Source organism: Ambystoma mexicanum, chromosome 6p (assembly GCF_040938575.1).
Source record: "Ambystoma mexicanum isolate Mex_15411 chromosome 6p, UKY_AmexF1_1, whole genome shotgun sequence".
Lineage (NCBI taxonomy): Eukaryota > Metazoa > Chordata > Amphibia > Caudata > Ambystomatidae > Ambystoma > Ambystoma mexicanum.
The window spans coordinates 154,674,400-154,692,555 of record NC_090935.1 but is presented as its reverse complement, the minus strand read 5'-3'; the positions used below and the strand labels follow the sequence as shown (position 1 = coordinate 154,692,555).

The following is an 18,156-nucleotide window of genomic DNA, read 5'->3' as shown; positions in this document are numbered from 1 at the left end:
TGTGTGTTACAATTGAGTGTTAACCGCATCTTAATCGCATATCTCCAATGCAGACTCATTAACTCACCTATTGACAGGATTTGAACTAACAGGTTTCACAATGTTCTCTGCAGCAGGGTTATTGACCCACTGAGCTGCCTTTCCCAACAGGCTGTTGACACTGGAAAACACAGGGTTAGGGCACTGGTAGTTCTATGTGAGACTTGCCCGACATAAATAGCTTATCAAAAGCTCTATCCTACATTAGTCAGGAGATTCATAATGAGGCTTTGAAATGTTACATTTTTGGCAGTGGGACTCTAATAGGACATGGGAGAAGCAGAAGTTTTGAAAAGCGCAATACAGAGTAGAAGAGATTGAAGTATATGACAGCAATGCCATCTTCGCACACTGTCGGAGCTTGGTGGGAAGAGTTCAGACAATGCTCTTGCTCTGTACTTTAGCTCACTGCAGAAAATGCCAACACATGTGCATGCTTTCTTAACAGCAGTTCTGTTAAGAAATTCAGGAACTGACCAAAAACATTGCATCATGCCCACATTTCCAAGCAGGGCTGCTATCGGCCCTGCTATGAATATTTGGCATTGTGTGATGACATGCGTACGGTATACCAGCTCTGTTGATAAATAAGGCTACTTTGCCCGAATATATAGCGGTCCTGTTGGGAGATACAGGTACAATCTGTGCCACTGAAAATATGTACAGCACTGCTTCTACCTGTATCCATTATACCCGCTTGCAGTGGGTGGTCAGAACGGAAGTTAAAGTTCAGACCACATGCCGGTGTGCTTCTGTGATGAAATGCCCATGCAACTGCGCTGCCTCTATTAAAGCCAATTAAGCAGAAATGCAGCTTCAAGACAATTTTCATTTTACACAATACTACTTGTCCTAAAGCCAAGATAAAATGCATGTTCGTGATTTGAGATGATTTTAATAACACTTACCTACAAAATGCAGGCTGTTGAACAAAGGGAACAAAACACAAATTCCCTTTTACATTTCTCAGAAAATATCTTGAAAGAATCATTAACAGAGGACAGTGTTACAAAATAAATGTTTAAACAGACCAGGACTCCTCCCAGTTGCTTCTTTCAAGGAACTATGTTGATTACTAAAGTAAAGAGTGGATTTGCAAGCCGCTGCTAACAAGGCCGTCACCAGTGAGCTCCATGATTTATGGGGGTGCTGCCATAAAAAGCTTGTCTAAGTGGTATGCATGGTAGAATTAAAAAGGGCCGTATTGACAAGATTTCTGTGCGTAAAAAGGCCTCATACGCACCTTATCTGGAGGGTGGATTGGGTCACTCATGACGATGTTTGCTTTATAAATTTCTGCTTGTATCTCTTTTTGGCAGAACGTTCTTAGCAGCAGAGTTCTTTGCTGTTGCTCTCATCTGCATGTGAGATTAAACTTGTAATCCCTACAAGGGCCTTTCTTCCCTAGCGAGAGCGTTCAGGGGCGTGCCTTCAGCAGCTTAAGTTCAGACAATTGAGCAATTATATTTTTCTGAAAGGAATTGTGCTGCAGTTTGCTTAGAAGATGTAAGGGTCGATTAACTTTTTCAAATAATTGTGCATCTGAAGTAGTGGTCATGCTTAAACATTGACAGATTAGTGGCAATAAGGTAAAGTTCCCTTCATCTTTGTGCAGACCCCATTCTTCTACTCGTTTCACCTGCAAGAACAGTGCCACATGCTCAGTTTTAGCACTACAGATGAAACTTAACAGGTTGACCTTAAAGCTCACAGCATCTCTTCCTCGCTCCTTCCACACATAGCAACGAAAAAAGAAACGAGAAAGAAACTGCATAATATCTTTCAACTACAGAGACTGCCTTTGGTTTGCTCACGGGTGAGTTACAAAATAGGACCTGGAAACGTAATCTATTTATTTGAATAGCTAATGCATTTTTTCTATTTTCTATTAGCTGAAAAATGTCATTGTTCTGTCCAAGTCATATGCATGAATGTTACCTATGATAGACCCTACTTTTATATTTTAAAGTAAAAAGTCACACATCTGAGTAAACTAGTACAAGAAATGTATGCACTCCCAAAGAGTTTCCCCCAAGGGGGTAATCCGAGACCCTCGATAAAGTTGGTGATGAGATTCCCGAGTGAGAACAAACCTGGGTATTCACAAACCAAATGTTTTAAAGGTCTCCACCGAGACCTAGCATCGACTACAAGTGGCGCGCTCCATGCCTTACAATAGCGTTCATTCTCCCTAGTTGGCAGCAAGTTTAGCCGAAAGCATAAAAGGGTTCTAAGCAAATACCCAGAATCAAACAGATAAAGTGCACAGGTTCCCAGTTTACGAACAGCTCTGGCCCAATTCAACGCAACACCAATAGGTTTTTATTTTTCACAAGTGCATATCCAGTCATATAGACACATTGTGGCGTCTAATCAAAGGCCCCCAAATTGAAGGGCCATGTGAAAAAGGGCTACCTGCCATTATCAAAGGAAAAGCATTTTAATTCACAAAGGCAAACGAAATTCAACGGTCCCTTTCACATGAAAAACAGGATTTTTAAACAGACAGAAAAACTGCGTTGCATTTGCGGTTGCAAGTTAAAGCAAGACATCAGAAAAGGTTTCCCCTACCAACGTAAATATGTCAGGGAAAAGACAGGGTGTGTTGACAAAATGCTTCACATACAAAATATCAGCAAACATCTGGAAAGAAAAGCCCACTTTGTTCCGATGGGGATTTCTGTAGGCCAGAGGTAAACCATTTGCTTGCTGTGGGACAAATGTCACTAAGGACTCTCCCCACTGAAAGCCTGGCTTGCATCCCAGTGGTTTAATAGAATAAAATGTGGTTTGCCTGAAGTGTGGAAACCAAGTGTCCCTTAGACTTGCTGTCTATAAAAAGGCAGCTATATGCAGGCCAACTGTTTTGGGTAATGCATGACCAGAATGTAAGAAGGAGGTGTCAAAACCGGGGCTAAAATTAAAGAAGGCTGAAACTCTTACAGAGGCAACCAACTTCTAAAGAGAATAAAAACACTGGTCAGGAGAAAAAAGGATTGGAAGAAGGGAACCTCATATTTGCACATATAAATATACCCTTCGTTTAAAAGGACTATAATTTAGGCATTTTCCCAGCAACCATAAGTCAGATTTTATTTTATAGATAATTTGCTGGCGATTTTGGCGATATAAAATTCATCCAACTGCAACATAGGAACTGTAACGGCCAGTCAAACTAGATTCCTGGCTGATCCGAAAAAATTTCCCAATTTGAGAGTTGGCGAACGTGCTGAGGGCGAAATTAGGAATATGGAAAATAAATTGCATGAACATAAGTGATGCTTTCTGTGAAAACGGCAGAAAATTACCAGGCGGTCTTGCAAACTGGTGCGGCCCTGACTTATTTAATTCCCTGTGATTATCTGAATCGGGAAAAATATATATGGCAGTTAGTAGTAAATCACAAAGTTTAGACAACTAGATTTTTGCCAAAATGTGACATGAAAACAAAGGGGACTGCAAATGGAAGTTGCCATATGTCTGTTCAAGACCCTTAAACCAATCCGTAGAGAGAGGCAGGAGTTGGGAGGAAGAGAAGAATGACTGTCCACTCCTATTTGCGAGAATTCTTACGGGGTACTGCCCAGGATTGTAAACTTGGCGTCATTGCTGCTATATTAAGGGGATGATACATTGTGAGTAAGGGACAGAGCTGCTGCCAAATTACCATCAGGAGAGAGCTGCTAAAACTCACTGACAGCAAGAAGGAAACACCAGAAGAGATTGTATTTTTCGGTGGCACTGTCTATTGGAGCCATCTGTTGCTGGAGCTGCATGAAAGCGGACTGGAACCCATAGTGGAGAGCGAGGAACCATCCTGGTGAGAGTAGTGACCAGATTCCTGCCCTATCCTTTCAGATGGGCCCCGACATGCAGCTGGCTGTACCAACTTTAAACAGAGGTTTCCTACGCAAACAAAAGGTGGGGGAATTTTAAATAATGTTCCTTTTAGTTGGCGGAAGGGGGGGCAAAACTATAGATCCTTAGCCTATTTAACTAAAAATATTAATGTAATTAATTCCCTCCAGCAGAACACAACAGGTGATTTTTGTTCAAATTCGAAATTAGCAGCGCTCACGTCCCAGTGTGTGCTGAAAAACTATAGCCTTTAATTTAATTGGGTAATCCTTTCTGTCCAGTTGACCCCGAAGAGGGGCGTCTGTTCTTAAATCAGTCCAGTCTTTTTGTCCAACTTTTCCCAACACAAGCCTTTCAGTGGAGAGTGGGGGGTGAAGGGGGTGAGTCTTCGTCAATCACCCTAATTTTTCTGTCAGAATTCCCCAACCCAGATCAAAAGTTAGGAGGGGGAACTAAAAAACAAACTGCTAGCATATTAAAAGCGCAGGAAAATCGAAATTGCAAAGCACTACATTTATAATTGTTTGTGTTCACTAACCAGCGCTAATTATCTCTTGATCTGAAATTGAGATTAAAGTACTGCGATTTGTGTTTCTCCAATTTGTACAATTTATTTATGTCACGAAAAGCTAACTGTCGTCCACAAAGAAGGTGGCGGGTGCAGGTTGTGCGATTTTTCTTAACATATAATTTAAATAATAAACATATTTCCTTTTTTTTTTTCCATTTCCTTTACACCAGCCTGATTCTTGGCTCATTGGTAGCTCGGGGTGAGGGATCCATGGGGAATTAGATGAATTGGAGATAGGGTCGAATAAAATAATCCATTAAACAGTTTGTTGCACGACAGCTTGAGTGGGGAGGGAAGGAACTCCCTAGGTTGAGGTTGGCCTCTTAAACAGTTACAAAATCTTTTTCCTGGACTGCAAGTTGTTAGATGCTGCCTCTTCCAAACTGGTTGATGCCAGCTTCGGCTATGTTAAACTAAGTTTTAGTTACAGCTTTACATGTTGTGTATTAATAGCATGCAACTGTGTGGTATATTTGACAGTTACCAATATAATGTATTATGCTGTGCCTCTGCTTTTCCAAATACATTCAGGCAATAGAGTGTTATGTCTTTTTAAAGGACAAGTAGATTTGTCTAATATCTTGCCTCTTGGACAAGTAATAGTCTACACCCCGGAGACCTAGGTAAACGATACATCTTCGACAAGAAGACATTCAGTAATTGGAACAGTGGAGAAAGCATGGGACTAGTTGGGGGAATTGTACCTGCCCCTGAAATGCCAGTGGCTAAAGGCATTGAGAAAGACAAAATATTCCAATACCCCTCATCTCTCAATACTGGCAGGATGTATGAGGACAATGCAACCCACACTAGATTTGAAAAAAATAAAAAAGACAGGCGAGGGTCCTTACCCGAGAGAACTGAAGAAAAGGACATCAGCAGTAGCAGTAAAATTATTCATTAAGCGCAAACTTACAAACCAATTTCAAAGTGATAGACCAACATAGCAAAACAATACATATAGATAAGACAAACATGATTATACACAAAACAATATTATTATTATTAATTATTAATAATATTTAACGAACAAAGAACACAAATGCAGTTTTCGTGTGGACTTAAGACTGCTGTGTACAACGATTTCTGAACAAAATTATTAGAGAAACTAAAACGTACAGTGATTTCCCAACATAACGGCTAAGGATACATTTTCCCCATCAACACCAATAAGTCCTTGCTACTAGATCTTAAATAGAGTGCCGATGTATTGCAGAGCCATGTTAGACAATACTCAGGAGCACTTCCATTAAGAATCTTCCAGATCAGCAAAAGAACATGCAGTTCAATTTGACTATATATGTGGCACCATCCCAAAGATGGGCTGCTAGGGAGTTGGGACTGAATTTTTGCAACCAGCAAAATCACATGTACTGAATCGTTTTAACTGTTTGAATCTTAAAAAAATAGTTTCTTAGAAATAGAAAGATAACCAGTACTGAACTCTAGAAATCACTGCTGCCCGAACTATGATCCTGAGATGTTAAATATTCCAAAAATGGATACAGCAGCCAATATTAAACAAGTGACAGTGTGCACTTTCACGATGTTATCCACCTGGGGTGCAAAAGCCACTTTAATGTCAAACAAGACAACCAGAACCCCGATTACCACCACTGGAGAAAGAAAAACTATGAAGTTTTAAGTCCAGTGAAAAAGCTGGCAGGGGCGAACACTCGAGAACAACCAAGGAGCAATACCTAAGGCTTGTCTCCATTTAGGTGCATTCAATGCTTCACTATATACAGGCAGCCCGTCACCACTCAGCCTACGTTAGATCCCTCGTGGAGACTGACAAGGATCTGGGTATCACCAGAATATAGTTGACACAAGACCACAGTTCTCTACCATTTGAAGCAGCGAGTACATATAAACATTTTAAAAAGAAAGGGAAAAAACAAGCTATCCCACCTGCCACAAGGAGATGTTACTTTGGAAAATAATACATTGAATTAGGAAGCGATCAAACCCTTATCAGATGTACCCAAAGGCTGTGCTTTCTAGATATGCCAGTAAATGAAAGCTTACATATTCAATCGAGCAAACTAAAAAATAAGCTTGCAATGAAATAAGATTCGCAATGCTGGCACGGTGCTAGATTTGCCTCCCATCTTCAGGCCGAAATGAACACAATCACTAAAGGGGCATTGATATGTCAAACCCTCTTTTCTTTCACTCTGATGAAACTACCAAACTAATAGCAAGTGCTAGGAAATCTTTCCACCCATAATGCCGCATTCATAAAGACATCTTTACTTTCTGAAATAAGCAGCTGCTACCACAACCTCCCCCACCCAACATAAGACACGGCAGCACGTGTCATTCTTTGGAGCCTGTTACCCGGGACTCAAGGGGTTAACGCTCGGGAGCCCCCTCCGTTGGAAAGGCGGAGTCTGACTGTGCAAGGGGGTTATGGGGCACGTGCGCTGCGAATGTCACTTCCTTTTAGTTGTGAAAGAATAAAGAAGTTCCTCCTATCTCTCCGTGTGTGCGTCCTTCATTTGGGGCCTAGATCCCTAGGCAACATTTGGCGACGAGGATCTCTCCCGCGCACCGGAGTCCTCCTCCGACGGCAGTCCGCCTGTGGTGGCCGATCCAGCGAGCCTCCTCCTCCTGCTCCACCTCCGCGCAGCACGGCACTCCGCCGAATCCGCCTTGTCGGACCTCCTCCGTCGGACCTCCGCGACGGCGACCCCGCCCGCGCAAGGACGGGCCTTCTCTCCCAGGGGCCATGAGCACCTCCAACCCGGGGTCCAGCCAAGGCTCGCCTCAACTGCCGCGGGCGGCGAAGTCGATTCAACTACGACTGCCCCCGCCGTTCACTATGACTCCGCAGGCCACCAAAGGCCCCAGATGGACCGACTGGATGGACGATTTTCGACACTTTGTGAGAGGATCCGGCGACGGGGACTCCCCCAATATGAGGGACATTTTCCTTAACCTGGTAGGGGGAGAAATAAAAACGGTCGTTAAGGCCATTCCACCCGCAGACCAGGACACTTTTCCCAAGCTGATCGGCGCGCTGGACAAACTGCTTATTATCGAAGTCAATCGGGACTATGAAAGATACTTGTTCAATCAATGCACCCAACTCCCGCAAGAGACCGTCGACGAATTCATCACACGTCTACGGGTGAAAGGGGCGAACTGCCAATTTGATGCGTTCTCGTTAGAAGAAGCTATCCGGCTGAGGGTGATCGAAGGGTGCCTCTCCCCTGCACTCAAGAAACAGCTCCTCAAGAAACCGCTCACCATGCCCGAGGTCAGTGAACTCGCCCGCATCCACGAGAGGGTGGATGCGCAGGCCTCGGCCATGGGTCACTCCAACAACGCGAAGGTGGGCTCAGGGGAATTTGTGGCCGCCATACTGCCCCCCCGTCAAGGCCCCCAGCCGTATGGACCATCCACTGCCCCGCCGATGTCAACCCCGCGGCTGCAAAGACAGTGCTACCGCTGCGGGATGTCTTTCCCCCACTCAGGGTCCTGTCCAGCCCTGTCCCAGCGATGTACCAACTGCGGAAGAGAAGGACACTTTCACTCCGTCTGCAGGGAGGGCGTCCCATTTCCACCGATGCGGCCCCAGGCGGCCCCCAGAATGCAGTTCCGCCCGCAACCCCTGCAATACAGCCAGCCGAGACCATATCAACAGGGCCTCGGCCAGAGGCGTTACGTTCGTGCGATGGACGAATACCTAGCGGCAGGATATGCCCCTCCGTATGACCAGGCCGAACAGCCCAGACATTTCACGGATGAATACGACAACCCGCCTGCAGAATACAGGCCGGAAACCCTCTGCCATGACGACCAGGCGGCGGCCTACTATGCGCCGCAGGACCACTACGACCAGGATGAGTTCGTAAACCTTATCCTCGACAACAAAGAGGCCAGGGAGGCCCCGCAGATCCCGCTCAAGATGGCGAACTGCCAATTTCAGTTTATGATTGACTCTGGGGCCACAGTGAACATCATGGGCGAACAAGACTACGTCAGGATACCATGCCCGCCACAGCTCAGTCCGTCTCGCTCCAGAATTTTCCAGTGGGGTGCCGCCACCCCGCTCCAAACGTTGGGTCAATTCACCCAGTGCCTTCTCCTGAATGGGCGGCAAGTTGATGCGACCATTCACGTGATACGGTCCCTCGCCAAAAGCCGATGCCTCCTTAGCTACCTCACGGCGTCGCACCTCGGACTGATTGAAATTCACGTGAATGTGGGTGACGTGATCACTGCCGCAGCGGCCAAACCCGGCCAGGGGTACACGGAAGATGTGATTGCCTACCATCAAACTCAATCGCTCGTCTCACAAGAAGACATCGCGGGGGCCTTCCCCAAGCTCTGCGTGGGGCTAGGAAAACTACGGGGACCCCCAATCCGGCTCCATATTGACCCCAACGTGCGTCCAGTGCCGCAGCATCCCAGAAGGGTCGGATTCCACCTTCAGGAGACAGTTTCGGAGGCGCTCCAGCAACTGCTCCGCGACGACATCATTGAGCCGGCGACGGGTCCGACGCCGTGGGTGTCCCCCCTTGTGGTGGTACCCAAGGAAGGGGGCAAGATCCGTTTGTGCGTGGACATGCGGGTGGCCAACACGGCGATCCAACGGGAACGACACCCGGGACCATGTATTGAGGACATGATTGTGATGCTGAACAGTGCCCAAATGTTCTCTAAACTGGACTTAAATCAGGGATACCATCAGCTGGAGCTCCACCCTGACTCCCGGCCCATAACCACGTTTGCGACACACGATGGACTCTTTAGATACCGGAGGCTGAACTTTGGAATCTCATCTGCCGCTGAGATCTTCCAGGAAACTATACGCCAGATCATCCGACCTATCAAAGGGGCCCTCAATTACAGTGACGATATTCTCGTCTTTGGATCGTCCAAGGAATCCCATGACAGGGCTCTACACGACACCTGCGAGGCCCTTCAGGGTGCCGGCCTCACGCTCAACATATCGAAATGCCGGTTCGGCAAAACAAAACTCAAGTTCTTTGGACATATCTTCTCCAAGGACGGCATGCTGCCTGACCCCGAGAAGGTCGAGACGATCACCAACCTCGCCGAGCCCCGACAAGTGGCGGATGTCCGTTCGTTCCTTGGCATGGCAGGATACTGCGCAAGGTACATCCCCCACTATGCCTCCATCACAGACCCACTGAGGAAACTGCTACAGAAGGAGTCGCCGTTTGAATGGACACAGGCCTGTCAACAGGCTTTTGCGGACATCAAGCAAGCTCTCGCCGAGGCCCATCGCCTCGCATATTTCAACCCACAGTGGCACACCGAGGTGGTAGTCGATGCCAGCCCAGTAGGCCTCGGCGCCATTCTGGCCCAAACCAGTGGCGCAGATGTTAACCCCAGACACGTGATTGCATACGCGAGCCGAGCGCTATCAACGCCTGAACTAGCCTACTCCCAGGCCGAGAAGGAGAGCTTGGCAGCGGTCTGGGCGTGTGAGCATTTTCATAACTTTATAATCGGAAAGAAGTTTACGCTGATCACCGATCATCAGGCGCTTCTCTCATTGTTTGGGAACCCGCATACCAAGATGCCACCGAGGATTGAAAGGTGGGGCATCCGCCTCCAGGAATACGATTACGATATCGTACATCGCCCGGGGGGCGACCTTAACCCCGCCGACTACCTCTCCCGACACCCAGTAGGGGCCCCGCTGGCACGGAAGGGGGACGTTGCGTATGTGCAATATGTGGCGGCTCAGGCGCTGCCCCCGGCACTGTCACTCGAAAGGGTAGCGGCCGCGTCGGCAGCCGATCCGACGACAGCCCTGGCGATCAGCCTCACGACCGCCAACAAGTGGAAAGATCACCACAGAGCCACTCTAGCTCACCCGGGGGTGAACAAGCAAGAAATCGAACGGCTAGCCAGGGTCCATGGTGAACTGGCGGTAAAGGACGATAACATTCTGCTCAGAGGGTGTAGGATCGTCATCCCTGCCACACTCAGGAGCGAGGTGGTTAGCATAGCTCATGAAGGTCACAGGGGAGCCGAGAACACAAAGAAGCAGCTCAGATGCCATGTGTGGTTCCCCCTCCTGGACGCAGCTGTGGACGAGTGGGTGAGGAACTGCCACGCCTGTCAGTGCACAGCCCCTGCAGAACATCCGCCCCCGCTCCAACACACTCAAATACCTGAGCACCCTTGGGAACGAGTAGCCATGGATTTTTACGGGCCCACTGAAGCGGGCGACTATATTCTGCTCTTCGTGGATGAACACTCAAGATTTCCGATTGCCAAGAGAGTCAGCTCCACAGCGTTCTCTCAAGTTGCGGCAACGATAGAAGAGGTCTTCAGTGAGTGGGGGATCCCCAAGTGGGTCAAGTCCGACAACGGACCACCGTTCTGTGGGCACGAATTTGGGACACTGGCAGAGCACCTGGGGTTCAGGCACATGAAGATCACACCACGCCACCCCCAGGCGAATGGAATGGCGGAGCGATTTATGGCATCGATTAAGAAGGCCATTCAGAGGGCACGGCTGGACGCCGTTGATACACACCAAGCCCTATGCCGCCTGTTAAGAGACTACAGAAACACTCCCCATGAGGTCACAAACAAGACGCCTGCTGAGCTCATGTTTAGATATGAAGTGCGAACTCGCATCCCGAGGAGTACGGTGCAGGCTGAGCCGGCCGACCAAGATCTCCTCCAGAGAGATGCGGTGGCAAAAGAGAATGCGAGGCGTCGCACCGATGCTCGAAGAGGAGCGGTACTGCCGGGGCTCCAGGTGGGAGATGAAGTCCTGGTACAGCAGCCGGCAAGCAGGAAGACAGACCCGAGGTTTGCTCCAAGCCCCCTGAGGATTGTTGCCATGAAAGGCACGATGGTGACGGCGGAAGATGAGAACAGGACCGTCACCAGAAACTGTCAACAGTTCAGGCTATATGCAAGGAGAGAGCCCACGGAAGGAGCTCAAAGGGCACTCTCACCGGAACCACTAATGCAGAGGGATGATGAGTGGTTTCCCCCGGAAGGGGACCCCCGGGATGTGGCCCCGAGTGAAGTAATTGAAGAGGAGCCCGATCTGGGGACTCGAGGTGAGAGGCCGAGACGGCTCATAAAGAAGCCGATGAGACTTGTTGAGGAGTGTTAAGTTATGTGTTGAGACACAGGGTGTCAAGTTGATGTTTGGACATATTGTCCGGGGGTAGTGTTACCCGGGACTCAAGGGGTTAACGCTCGGGAGCCCCCTCCGTTGGAAAGGCGGAGTCTGACTGTGCAAGGGGGTTATGGGGCACGTGCGCTGCGAATGTCACTTCCTTTTAGTTGTGAAAGAATAAAGAAGTTCCTCCTATCTCTCCGTGTGTGCGTCCTTCATTTGGGGCCTAGATCCCTAGGCAACAGAGCCCTACTGGAATTACTTTCCAAAAGTGGCTGGTTCTGTCAGAAGGGACCCACTTGGACACAAAAGGTGGTACAAGTTAGTCAACCGAATTAAAACAATGTAATAGAGGGCTTCCAGGCAGCCAAAGGTCTCGAATTGCCTTATACAGATATCTCGGGTGGTTTCCCTGTCAGACGTGTAGTTCATCCAGTCAGGCGTTCTATTATCATCTAGAGACTTCCAGTGTTTCTCTGCACGTGCAGACGGGAAAACAAGACCACCTAAGCTACTCAAACAAGAAAAGTGTAATACTCCCTGCACACCCTAAATGACGTTCATTTGACAGAAGTACATAAAGGAATGCACTAGTAAAAGGGATACGCCGTTATTTGTACTTGGAAAATAAGCTGCTGTCTCAAAGCCTTAAAGAATGAGAAAAAGATGATAGCAAGTTATGAAACACATGAAAATATGTATTTCGGAAACCCAGAAGGCGTTAGTCATATGGCTTCTGAGCGCCTTCACACCAAGCACAACCCCACGAGTGGAAAACAAATAGCAGCGGAAGGCTGAGCAGTGCAAACAAAATCCTTTCAGCCAACTTCCGCTTTAAAAACACGGCTGAAATATGAAAGACCGCTGCGGTTCCCAGGCAACAAACGGATTAGTGAGAAACAGCAACGGTCTAATCAGAGTCACTCTGTCCACTGACTTTATCTTGAAGGTTCACTTCAAGTATCCAGTGGCGCTATCCCCCCCGCCCCCATAACACACCCAAAACTAAACACAAAAAAAAAAAAACTCAGTCGCACATGCTTGAGTACCCGAGGCAGGCGCCTCCAGGAATGTCAGCTCCCTCCACCGCCCCCGGTCTGTATCCACGACTAGCCTTAACCCAGCGAATCCCAAGGAGCTTCACGCGCACGTTATAACAGAGCTCATGACATCGCCCAATCCGCGGGCACCCCCACCCTTAATGCGTCCAACTATTCTTGTCCCAGACTCCTAGCCCAAGCGCCCAGCGCTTCCGATCCACCCCCGCAGGCCCCTGCCTGCCTTTCAAGAAAGCCTCCCCTCACAAAGAGGCATTCCAATGGTGTGCACTTTATGAATCGCCCACCAGCTTAATACATACTCAAGTTTCTTAAGTGCGAATCAACGTTGCAATTCTTGATACGTACACTAAAGTCTGGGGTATTTAGCGTTTACAACTCCACCTCGCTTCTCCAAAACATCAGATTCTTTTCGAATCTGGAAACTCATACGTGCAATTGACTAGTGCACATGGGCGTGATTTTTGGGGGATGGGGGGTAGGGGTGTTTGTCTCCCCCCCCCCCCAACTTTCATGGCACATCATTTTGTCTCCATTCATTTGGCTGCGGCACCTTTTCTTCAGATGGCATGCTCCCCCACCCCCAACATGTTCAGCAAAGTTACACCACTGCTACATCTCACAAATGCCCCATTGCTCATTTCTTACAGGATCTCTATACAGAGGACTCCCAAACAAGTTATTTCATTAGTTTACTTAGAACGCTCGTCTACAAATACTCCCAAACAAATAACAGCAAGTGCATGCCTTCGGTTATGTTTGGCGTAGCCATGTTAAACACCCCTTTTGTCAGGTCAATGCAATTCCTTGGTCTGCACCCACCACTTCCAAGATGTATATAGGTAGCGCAACATCCCATGGCTCTAATCCACTAGAAATCCATGACCGTGTAAGTCATTACAGAACGTACACCATTACAGCACCTATGTCTACCCTCACCTTTTGAAGGCCTCCATACTTTATAATCCCTAAAGAATCCACCCATGTGCACACACATTACCTGCTACCCCGCCACTTAATATAAGGACATCCGTTTCCACTCCCTCACTAACAGAGCCAGCATGGGCAATGGCTTGCATGCACGTGCCCCGTCCCAGAACAGATACGCCTGTTCCCAGGGCCTCCACGTCTACAACTCCCCCACTCATGGAATATAAAAGTGTCACAAATGGTCAGGGCCTCAACGTCCGACAATCACTTGAACACCACCGCACTATACCCACGTATTTTCACTCCGCCATCCTTCGACCGGTATGCTTCCTCTCCCTCCCTTGCTCCTTCTTTCCACTCCCAGGACCCCTCAGCCCAAATGCTGTCTCTGCCGGATTTCTTCCAAGGGGGTGCTTTATGACCGCCCTCTCCCATCTTCTATAGCCTGTCCCTTACCTACCCCCCGCGCCCCTTATGTACTCGTTGGTGTTCGTCGGAGAGCGCACACATATTGAAACAATAGACTTTATATCGAAGGAGGAAAGGGGATTCGTGTTGATGGCCCCCACCATCGTCCCGCTTTGCCCGTTTCGGACAGTGTCGGTGTTGAAGCCGAGAAAGAGCTGGTGATACTTTAGCCTCCCTCAGTTAGTGCTCCCATTCCCCCTCGTGCCCCCACCCCCATTCCCCGATTACCGGCGCCGCTTCCTCCGCCGCCGCTCCTTTACCTGCCAATGTGCTCACAAAGCAGCGGAGCCTGTCACGTGACCTCGGCCAGGCCGCGCGGACATCTTAACAGTCGCTGACGTCACCGAGCGCAGCGCCACCACCACCTCCGCGGCTTTGTTAAAAAACGACTCACATAATAGAAAAGTACCCCGCACCTGCCCATCCGCCTCCACCTCTTGACTGAGCACCCCACTACCATAGCATGCCAAACACACCTAACGAAAAGAACCAGCGTCCGGGAGCCTCCGCCGCCGTCGCGCACTGCTGTGACGTATTATTCGGGCGCCGCAGAAGTTGGCCTGAAACGCTGTCAGTGGCGGCTTAGCCACCCCTGTTCATATCTGTCAGCGGGCGCCTCAGGAATGGGAGCTGAATGTCAGCAGCGGTGACACCGCCCCTAGTGCCCACCACAAGTGCCCATAGATTGTCACAACTTTCATAGAGACAACCACACATCAGCTGCAACGTTTGCTTTAACCCTTCGGTTCCACCACACGTGCTCTAGAGACCACCACAGATTTGATTTAATTACACCATGTGCTATAGTATACATATAGATCAATAAATGCTAACCGTCCCTATTTAGTTTAGACTTACGATTTTTTGTAGCTTTTACTGAGCATGTATGTTCACTAGTGTATTTAGTAAAGTATTAAACAAGACCCAACTCGTTTTATTTCCAAAAATATTCAAATAAGGGGCAAAACCAGGCAGGCACATGAATATTGTAACATCACACAACATAAAATTAATGGGTGTAAAAAATGCTAAGCCTTTGGAGGCCTGTAAGTACTTACAAAGTTCTTTATTAAATTCGGATGTCCCCATTAACAAATAAATCACAATAAAAAGTAATCATCACACATAAAAGCCCAAGAAATAAAATTAAGATTACACACTCTGCAGGACAATAGCCCGCTTTAAAAGAGCTCTCGAAATAAAACTGTATAAACAAAGCAGCGTCATTCAGTTCATTATTTTAAAAAGTTCTTCTCGATAAAAACCTAATATTATGTTCCTTAAAATACTGATTTAAAAATGTCTTACGCAGACTGCGCATGCCCGAGCGCGCATGAAGGAGTGAAACGGTCCAGCTCCCGGCGGCCGCCTGAATCCTCCTTAAATATCCTGACTCCCCGCAACTGCCCCTGTAAGGGAAAGCGCCGATTACACAGCAGAACATCCCTGCAACCCTCTGCTCGTGTCCAGAGCGATACCGGGGCTGCTTTACTGGCGCACGGGCAGACCGTCCTAGGCACGGTGCCAGAGCCGCCATCTTGGGGCTGCACCGAATGCTGCATGCCCTAGACCACCTACAGCTCCGGACCTCGCTGTGGCCGTCTAAGGTGGCCCGCACCCCTGCGAGGCGGGCCACAGACACTGCCCTGAGAGGACCCGGACGAACGCAGCCCGCGAGGACGCAGAGCACCCACTGGGGCATCCATACATTGCGCCTCAGCAAGGGCCATTCCAGCCCATATCTTGCTGCCACCCGCGCGGAACACCAGAGTGTCGGCGGCCCGGTCCGCATCTGGTGGGGGAGACTGGCAGCTACTCCTGGAACTGAGGTGAGACACACTCCTCCAGCTAAAGAGACCTGCTCCCGGCGGCCGCTGATATCCTACTATTTATCCTAATCCCCCCCCCCCCCACACCCCGCATTGCTCCTGAGGGAGAAACAGAAGAAACAGACCGCCATGAATACCTGGGCGACATCGGCCACAATCCAGAGAAGAATCAGTGCCAGGAAGCACCAAAACGAACTATCAGCCCTCAACAGAGCAGACGCTGCCATCTGGAGTCCGGGAAGAGAGCTGCATACGCTCCATCTACTCGCCTGCACCAAGTGGCTCTGAGACGGATGGACTCTGTGATACGGCAGACCCCCAACGGAGGAGACGCTCTGTGACCAGAGCAGGGTAAAGGTGACAGAGGCATCATTACGCGGTGCCCCCCTTGAAGCCCCAGCAGGCACCGAAACACTTTCCTGCCAGTCTGCACAAGATACAGGAGCGGGCACGGCCCCCACGGATCCCGCAGCACTGCAGCGTCAGGAGAGTACAGAGCGGAGGGAAGGTGAGAGGCCCTGCCCCCCAAAGGAAAAGAAAGAGCACCACCCACTGATGCAAGTGACCCCATTGGGACGCGTACCAACAGTGATCCCAGCCATAAAGGGTGCTCCACACCCCCACGACCCAGAGTCTGCTCAAGAACTAACGGTTCCAGACTCTTAAGCAATAGGCCTATGTAATGAGGTACGGCCCCTGCACCAGGGACTTAATACAAAGTAGAAACCGCAGGGCTGGTAGCTCTGAGACATCTGAACCCCTCATCAGGTACTGGACCCCCTGCGCATATGCTCCGAACCTCCAGGCCCGGCTACAGACCCGAGTGCAACTGGTCTAGAGGTGACAGTGGGGGGATAATAAGACCCTACGGACTGAAGGCAGGGGCTGCTCATACACCAAAAAGTGCCTCCCTCAACCCAGGTCCTGGCCTCAGAACTACTGCAGACGGGGGCGAGGCACCGCGCAAGCCCAGGCCCACCCACCTCCAGACGCCTTCCACAGCACGCAACGGACCCCCTAGGGCACGCGCTCCAAAAGTAATAACTTAGCAGGCACTTCCACCCTGCAGGCCCCAACGCAGAGCGTATCGTGAGAATGGTCAAACCAGGGAGAACTACAGCCTTGCCTTTGGACGATAGCACCACTTCCCTCCAATGAGACACATCCAATCACTCTGGCAACTGGATTCCAAACACAGAAGACACCAACACCGGCCCACATGTGGGGCCCACCTCCCTCGCCTCCTATCCACCTCACAAACCACCCAACATTAACCAAACGCGACCCGGTGACATGGAGGCCCCCATAGCATACACTCTGGAGCCGAAAACCTACTCCTGCTCTTCCCCAAATACCTATGCTCAGACACCTTGCAGGCTCCCCGAGACCACAGTACCAACCTTCTGGATGCTTGCCCGACCCCAGCTCGTGAGGCATCTTTTATCTGACCCCCGGCAAACACGGAACCCGCCTGGGCACGGTGCACTACACTGAAATTGGAGACGCCTCGCTGCTTCCCAAGCGACCACAGGATCCATTGGTCCCACAGTGCCCAACATACGCCGGCATCATAGAATCCAGACATACACACAGATATCGACGCCAAGTCCCATCAAGGGATTGCAACGACTTATCTAGACCCAGCGCCTCACCATGGGTAAGGATAAGGTCAATAGACAGGCCCTACAGAGCAAAATTGACCTTTTCACAGTAGGGGCCCCTCCCTGGCTAGTGACGCAAACCCCGGACGGCAGAGAACTCAGGGAAGAAACTCTGGACTCTCCTATCTCACTAACCGACCTCATGAGGGCGATTGGCCACTCAAGGACGTCTCTGGAACTGAAAATCGGAGGACTGTCCTCGGAAGTGTCCTTCCTCCGCTAAGACCTACACAATCTGTCGTCCAGAGTCGAGTCTGAACAAAGGATATCAGACACGGAAGCTGCAGTTTGCCAACTGGAGCAGCAACTGGCAGCTATCTCCAAGAAAGTTGACCAACTCGAATACCGCACGGAGGACAGCGAAGAAAGGGCGCGATGCAAAAATATAAGGATTCTCGGGATTCAAGAAAAGGAGGAGAGCCCCAGCCCTGAACTTTTCCTAGAAGACTAGCTGGCTAATATTTTTGCCCCCAAAAAACGGTCTAAATTCTTCTCCATCGAACGGGCGCATAGAGTGCCCACCGGGCGGCCCACCCCCAGAGCCCCACCAAGAACAATTATTGTACGCCTTTTAAACTTCCGGGACCTGGATACTATCCTCCAGATGGCCTGGGTCTCG

At 49.4% G+C, this 18,156-nt stretch overlaps 1 protein-coding gene across 11 annotated transcripts in view; it reads right to left on the bottom strand.

The window, feature by feature from the left end:
• The window catches only part of UBAP2 (ubiquitin associated protein 2), a 1,758,279-nt gene extending 1,743,606 nt beyond the window's left edge, over positions 1–14,673 (bottom strand). For 7 of the 11 annotated variants that reach the window (XM_069626850.1, XM_069626859.1, XM_069626855.1 and 4 more), the window contains exon 1: positions 14,308–14,443. The gene's annotated coding sequence lies outside the window, so the exon portion shown is untranslated. Of the gene's footprint in view, positions 1–14,275; positions 14,444–14,463; positions 14,485–14,523 lie in introns of those variants that run through there. The other 4 variants (XM_069626852.1, XM_069626853.1, XM_069626851.1 and 1 more) reach the window with 4 other exon arrangements.
• Positions 14,674–18,156: the final 3,483 nt, after the last annotated feature.